General features: G+C 34.0%; 1 long non-coding RNA gene across 1 annotated transcript; it reads right to left on the bottom strand.

The window, feature by feature from the left end:
- Positions 1-4,658: 4,658 nt before the first annotated feature.
- Positions 4,659-7,309, bottom strand: LOC145067219 (uncharacterized). Its single transcript, XR_013688825.1, has 5 exons — positions 6,583-7,309; positions 5,856-5,892; positions 5,656-5,753; positions 5,500-5,574; positions 4,659-4,672 (listed from the first exon to the last, which is right to left on the bottom strand). It is a non-coding gene; the product is annotated as an uncharacterized LOC145067219 (long non-coding RNA).
- Positions 7,310-7,902: the final 593 nt, after the last annotated feature.

Here is a 7,902-nt window from a genome sequence, read left to right as displayed (position 1 = left end):
CGACTCTCTTTCATATCTTCATTGCCCTCATAGACCTCAATAAGTGCTTCCCATAGAGCTTTAGCTGAAGTGTACTCACGAAAACCTTGAGCAATATTAGGAGATAATGCCATGGTTAAAGTGGCTAATGCTCTTTCCTGTTCCTCAATCAATTCAAACTCCTCATCAATGTAGTTTTCAATAGATTTGTCAACCAATTGACCTCCAACTGTCACAGTGACTCTGACAGGATCTCTAAGAATGCTTCTCCAAATCTTGAAATCTTTCATTTTAATGTATTTCTCTATTCTGTACTTCCACTCGAGAAAACCTTCAGCAGACATTAACCTAGGAATACGTGTAGTAGTGCCCATAACAGCATCAAGTTCTTGAAAATGATTTTGACTTTGAGAATCCATTTGAAATTAAAGCAATTTAATAGTTCCAAAGAGGTTTACGGTTTTTAAAGAAAAATTAAGCTGATTACAATCGTAAACTGGGTTTACAGTTGTCGAATTTGTGACCGTAAACTGGGTTTACGGTTTAAGTTCACGGTTGATGAGTTTACGATTTCTGAGTTTACGGTTCTTCGATCTTGATTACGGTTCATGAAGTTTAAGTGTTTACGGTTGATGAGATTCCTCCTTTTACGACCATAAGCTAAGTTTATGGTTGGGTAGTAAACTCACAAACAGCCTTTAAAACACGATTTTAAGATGAAATTCGTCCATTCAAAGCCTAGAACGTAGAAAATAATGCTCGAACAATGAGAATGGTAGCTTAAACACTCAAAATCTCGATCGAATGACCTTTTGATACCAGTTTCTGCTCTGATACTAATTGTAAGTCCCTAATTTGCTTGTGTATTAATCAGATCCGTTTGATGGTGTGGAATCCCAATCAAACGGATGGTGTCAGATCAAATAGAAGAGAAGGAGAAGAAGAAGATGATGATGAATCTATGTATAATATGATTAGAATGAAGATCCAGATACAAAAGATTCACACACACAAAACTTCTCTCTAGTTTCTCTCTCTAGAACACCTTTAAAATGCATACACTTAAGCTCTTCTAGTGTTCATCACTCTATTCCTCACACCCCTCACCCATATATATATATATATATATATATATATATATATATATATATATATACATGAGAAACATGGGCCGTAAATGGGTTTACGGTCGTAAACCTGTTTACAGCCGTAAACACCCACCTGACCGTAAACTCATAACATATTACAGAAAAACACCATTGCCTAGAAAAGCAAAGTATAAACCATATTTTTGACCCAACACTCATGGTAAGAAAGAGCATAGAAGCACCTAGGACTCAACCTACCCCGCGAATTTAACAACGTACATTCTACCTTCCACGTCTCGAACTTGAAAAAGTGTATTTCCGACGAGACTCTTGTAATCCCACTCGACAAGATCGAGTTCAACGAGAGCCTCACCTTCGTGGAAGAACCGTAGTGACCATGGACTGAGAGGTCAAGCGGACGAAGCAAAGCCGCATCCCATTGGTGAAGGTTCGCTGGAACGCCAAGCGAGGACCAGAATTCACATGGGAGCGCGAGGATCAGTGAAATTGAAATATGCTCATCCCTTTTTACTTGATTGTTCGTAGCTACTTCCTTGCTTAAACTCTAATTTCGGGACGAAATTCCTTCTAATGGGGGGATGATGTGACAACCCGAAATTTTCTATCCTGTTCAGTCATGCACTTCATTGGAAGTCAAAACTGTTTCTGCTAACTTTTAAGCTTTTTGGAGTCAGCTTGAGTGCTCTAAAGCCTAGTACTGCAAGAGATATCTAGAGAGAGGATACTTTAGGGTAAAGTGTGCAACATTTAAGTTCCAAAAATCCAAGAGTTTGGAGTTTACGGCCCAAATGGTATTAGGGCCGTAAACTCCATGACCTCTATAAGAAAAACTTAGCCATTTTTTATTCATTCTTGCCATTTCAAGCCTAGAACTTGGGTTTACTCTCAAGTATCATCCACATTCCATCCTTAGATCATCAAAGGTGTAAGCATTCTATCCCTTGATTAGTTGATACACCTTATTAACTAGCTTCATTCATTGATTTCATCCATGAAAATCATGGTTGGTTAGATCTTTAAGAAACACCAGGAACACACACTAGTGTTCTTGGACCTCAAACACCCTTTCAAGCTCCTTTATTGTAAGTATTCTTACCCTGGTGTGTTATAAGGCTTGTTTAACTTCTTATTCAACTATAAAACACAAAGAAACACAAGATCAAAGGTTTTTACGGCCAAGGCATGTTCTTAGGCTGTAAACCCTAATAGATGGGGCAAAGTGCACCCTAGTCCCTTCCTTAGCCTTGGATACTAGGCTAGATCACTTCCTTGAAGTGTTTAGGACCTTAAACATCAAAAAGACCAAGTATACATATAGTTTACGGCCGTAAACTCATAGAGAAATGGTCCACGGGCCGTAAACTCTATAAAGTGGTGCCATCGTGCCACTAATGCTTCCTAAGGCTTAGCCTTGAAGTAAGGATACTTCTTTAGGACTTATAAGACCTAAAAACACAAAATAGTACTTAGTACCATGAGTTTATGGCCATAAACTCATGGGGAAATGACCATGGGTCGTAAACTCATGAGTTGTTACCATTTGGATCATAAACTCCTTTGAGAGGCCCTACACCCCTTAGATGCAACCCTAATGTACTCCTAGCACTTGAATCAAAGTGTTATCCATGTTTTAGGGTGTTTTATTTGATTTATTAGTTGTTAATTGACTAATTGGATACATATATGTGTCAATATATGTTAAATAGGATCCGTTTGTGTGCTTAAGTCTGCACTTGACACTTAGCATCCTATACCATCCGTTCATTCAAACCACTCACTACAGGTGAGTTCATACCCCTTAACCAACCTTTTAAATGTTTTTAAATGCTTTTATGGGGGGGGGGGATACCAGTTGAATCATAGTAGTTATTATATCAATCACATGTGATTAATAACTAGCATACAAATGGATTTCAATATACTTTTAGTTGTTTTGCCAAACAAACTACTTCAAAATGATTTCTCAAACGCTTTTACATGTTAAACTCTTTATCAAACCTGTTTTCTATACTAAATCTTTCCTTTCAAATTCTCTTATAACTATGTTTCAAACAAAGGATTTCTTATACTTTAAACTGTTTATGTCAACAAACTGCTTTTAAATCATTTTATAAATTGACATCAAGTCATCAATTTTATTATTAAATTCTTCAAATGTTCTACAAAACCTCTTTTAATGCTTTTATATTGTCAAATGCATGCCTTCATATGTATAGTTATGTAAGTAATGTTTAAAGGAATTAGGACTGCTAACTCGCTTTAATTCATTTTCATTGTTTGGATGTGGCCTTAGGGTATCAGTTATTTGTTCGAATGTCATCTAAATATTAGTTACATATTATGTATACATATGTAGGCATAAAAGTTCTATTGGTCAATTTAGTACCTTTGGGTAGCAAATGCATACTTCCGGTTATACACGTACATTACTAGTAACTATAATATGTATAGTTAGGAGATACTACTTACTATTCCTAGTACAACGAATCACACAAGAGTCAGTTCATTCATGAGTCTATACAAATACACTATTACATACTATATGAAGAGATACTATTACATACTATAACAGAGAATACTAGACAGAGAATACTAGACAAAGAATACTATAACATAGAATACTATACAAAGAATACTATACATAAAATATTATACAGAGAATACTATACATAGAATACTATTACTATAACAAGATTTAGAGATAACATAATGTGAGATACTACTTCATGACACATCGACCATTTCGTTATGTCACGTTTTGTAACCAGAATCTCCTGGAGGGAGAGCATGAGTTTGCCTATAGATCTATACTGGATCGACTATCCTATACCTTGACTGTTCGCTACAGTGGGACTTACAAGTCTACGGGTGCCAAATGTCATTTCTTCCAACGTCTTTCATCGTCGTGCTTTAGTCAGACTAGTGGTTTACCCGCGCAAAGCGGCGGTGACAAATAGTTTATTTCTGCGATTATTTTCATTGGGAAGCTGTTACATATTCTTGTCGGTTAGTTTTACGACAACGAATAATTTTGAGATAACGATTATAATCCTTTCGGCGAGCGGTAAATAGCTTCAAACTCAAATGGCTAACAGATCTAACAACCACGTTTCTGAATCTCAGTCACTTATGTTTGTTTTGGATTATTTTAGGTGATTTGTTTCATTTCAATGTGAGGTTAATAAGCTATAAGTTTTATTTAAGTTTGTGAGTATGTTCTCACTTAGGTCTCTTTAGGATTAAATATATACGTACGTTGGTGTTTCGTTGAAAAATATAGATATGTTGTTTTTTCGATTAAAATTATGAATAAGTTGTTGTTTTGAGTTAAACATGTGATTACGTTTATTGTTTACGGTTTAGGTTTTACGAATTACTATTTAAGCTTCAAGAATTACAATATTGGAGGACACATAGTTTCCTATTTTATACGATTATTTGATATTACAGTGCTTATTTTTATTAAAAAAGAGAATTACACGTTTCAAAAAAAAAATCAAATCTTACAAAACAAAATGAAAAATGCCTATTACGGAAAATACAAATAAATTATGCCATATGTAATACAAATTAGTTAAAATATCCTATAAAACAAAAAATCAAACCAAATACGATTTAGTTTAATCGTTTAACCAAACAATAAACCATTTTTTTTAAAGATCAATAGAATAAACCGAATGTTATTTGGTTCCGTTTCTTTTAAACAATCCAATGGAGCTATTATTCTCTAATAAAAAAAATATTCTTGCATGTAAGCTACTTTACAAATTTTAAAATAAATATTATTTATTTTTAAATCGATATAATGATCAACTTAAGATTTAAAAGTTATTTATTTAAGCCGATTTAAATAAGTATGTTCTTATAAAATATATCTTTTATCTTAAATGATACCGATTATTATACATAGAAACCAATTTGCTTTTTTACATATTAATTAATCCACTTATTATTATTATTATTATTATATATTATTATAGATAGAAACCAGTTTAGCCTTTTATCCATTAACTAGGAAGAATCCCGCTTTGTGGGATTGGATACGCCAAAGAAAACTAATGCCATATTTCACCCATTTTAAGATTCAACTATCATAATGTTGATAAAAAATTTAACAGGTAACATACAAAGCAAATCATGAGTATGAGATTTAAATCCATTATTTTAAAAAAGGGTATAAACTTACATTCTAAATACACCAACTTTAATGGGTTAATTTATTCATTCTTTTAAACTGTCTACAACACTTCGAAGAAATTCAAAAATTTTACTTACAACTAAGTGGAAAAATCCAAAGGGCATTTTCGATATATATATATATATATATATATATATATATATATATATATATATATATATATATATATATATATATATATATATATATATATATATATATATATATATGAACCTTTGCACGGGAAACATCCATCACCATCTTTGCTTCTGCCTTTGCTATACCATTTGCCTCTCATTTTGATCCAACCTATCACACAACTCACAACAACAAAATGGTCATAATAACAAACATACTTTGCTAAATTACCATTTTACCCTTCTTACATACCATAAACCAAATGGTGAAAAGGGACAACAACACCGGTTGCTGCTGTAAGTGTTTCTATAATACTATGTGTCCCTTGAATCAAAAGAAGCATTCTGAATCTTTATAACAAATAATAGGTTTTATCAGTGATTGTTGAATTTTATATTTTTTTTACCCAATACACAATTTACTGGAATAAATTAGAAGAAGATCATGGTTACCTGCATATAAACACCATAAAGGTCTTTTTCCATCTTCCTAAGGAGTTCCAAGAAGTGTTAAAAAATGTCATTAAAATTTTTAGCAAATACCAGGAAATAACGTGTTTTCTAAGCAGGAACTTGAAAAAAAATCAAACAGTAGTCGATAACCGGTTCTTCGAGTAAAAATTTGTAAAAGTAATGGAGTAATGGTTACATGGAGATAGGTAGTAACTTGGGCTAACTTGTCTTGCCTAAGCTACTGTTTTGTTTCTCTCTTGTTACTGCTAGAAAATTGAGGCAACGCTTTCCTAATGGCCTCAGCCTATTATAGAAGAATCAAAGAGAAACAAAATATGATGATTGGACCAATCAAACACTTTGATTTCACTAATACCACTCACACCTTCTAACAGATTGTTGTAAAACTCATCTGGGGTATGACCAATTGACGTCTCCACACCCATCCCTGTTATACTGCCATTTTTTTAAACTGGAATTATGTCACAAAACATTCTAATTTTAGATTATAATTTCTTTTTTGCGTAAAAATATGATTACAGAACCTAAAAAAGACGAATGAAGAGTACCTTCATTTTACCCTGGACGTAAAAGGGTTTATGTTTTGATTGAACCTATAGTTGTGAAAGAAGGATCGAGACGAAGCGAAGAAAACCAACAACACCTCCAAAGATGAAGTAGAAGAGGTTTTAAATATCAATGGAGGTTTAGAGAAAGAAAAACAAACCTGATGCAAGAGAAAGCATCGCAGTAGCGATGTAATGACCATCTATGAAATCGGCGACCATCTGAACCGAATCCGGAGACGACTTCTAATCGGAGGTAAGGCTTCAACTGATGTAGGACTCCTCATGTAAACAACGATGAATTGAAGTATTGAACCAAAGAAAGCCCCAATCAATTAGAGGTGGTGGGTATCAGCCAGTTTGCACCACATCTCCATTGTCGGGTGATAACTCCCTCCAACCAGCCTTCTTGCAATACACGACAAAAGGGAATTTGTAGATGCAGAGATAAATACTGATGTTTTGGAAAGTTATTGGGATTATTTTGGGTTACGATTTGTTGCTGAAGCAGATGAAAAGAGGAAGATGGTAAACGGAGTGAAGAAATCAGAGGAAGTGTGCTATGAGGGCCGATAGCTTCCTCTGCAAGAGATGATTTTCCCTTTGAAGATGGCGATGCTCATGACGAAGCTGAGGCTAGGGTTCTGAGAGGCCTCGTCGGAGGGTTCTCTTGGCAGCAGATGGGGTGACGTCCGGAGATGACGGGTGCCGATGGAGCCATGGTGATGTAAGGAGGAGCGGTGATGATCGACTCCAAAGAGAAGCCGTTGAGTACGATAAGCAAAGTGAGAAAAAAAAGGTGAGACGGAAGAAGATGAAAGGAGGCAAGGCGGTGGCAATACCTGTAAGAAAACTGGAAAATCAAACGTGTGTATATCGGTGTCAGAATCACCGGAACGAAGGTGGGATATATCACCACGTATACATTGAGTATAAATTATTAAACAAAAAAAATAAAATAAAAAATAAAAAGTTTGGTCCAATAGGAAGCAAGAACCGTTCAAATGGTCCTTCTAAAGTAGTATGTCAAAAAAATTATATCACAACAATGTTTAGGTTTAAATGAATTTACACTTTCTTATTTCTTCTTCCACTGATAAAACATATTTTTCATCTATGAGTACATATATTGTGATTTTCTATATGCTCTACCAAATCATACACATAAACAAAGCACATATTAAACTTGTCAAACACATTACATCACAGTGAATTTACGACAAAATTTGCATCTAAAAAAATGATTTCAAATTTACATAATGATATAAGTATATACCAAGTTAACTTAAATTATTCAAATACAATCAATCTAACTATCAAAAAATCATCTTTTACCAATATACACAAATAAACTCTCATATCTTCATCTTCGTCTTCCCTTTAAAGTAGGCATTTGCAGATTATGGAATTTCAACTTCATTCTATATTATCATTCTCCATTGTGGGAAGAACTAAAACAAAACAAAAATCAACGGCAAAAC

This window comes from Lactuca serriola, chromosome 8 (genome assembly GCF_051521515.1).
Source record: "Lactuca serriola cultivar US96UC23 chromosome 8, Lser_US96UC23_V15, whole genome shotgun sequence".
Taxonomy (NCBI): domain Eukaryota; kingdom Viridiplantae; phylum Streptophyta; class Magnoliopsida; order Asterales; family Asteraceae; genus Lactuca; species Lactuca serriola.
Note: the sequence above shows the minus strand (reverse complement) of the source record. Positions and strands in the feature narration are given on the sequence as shown.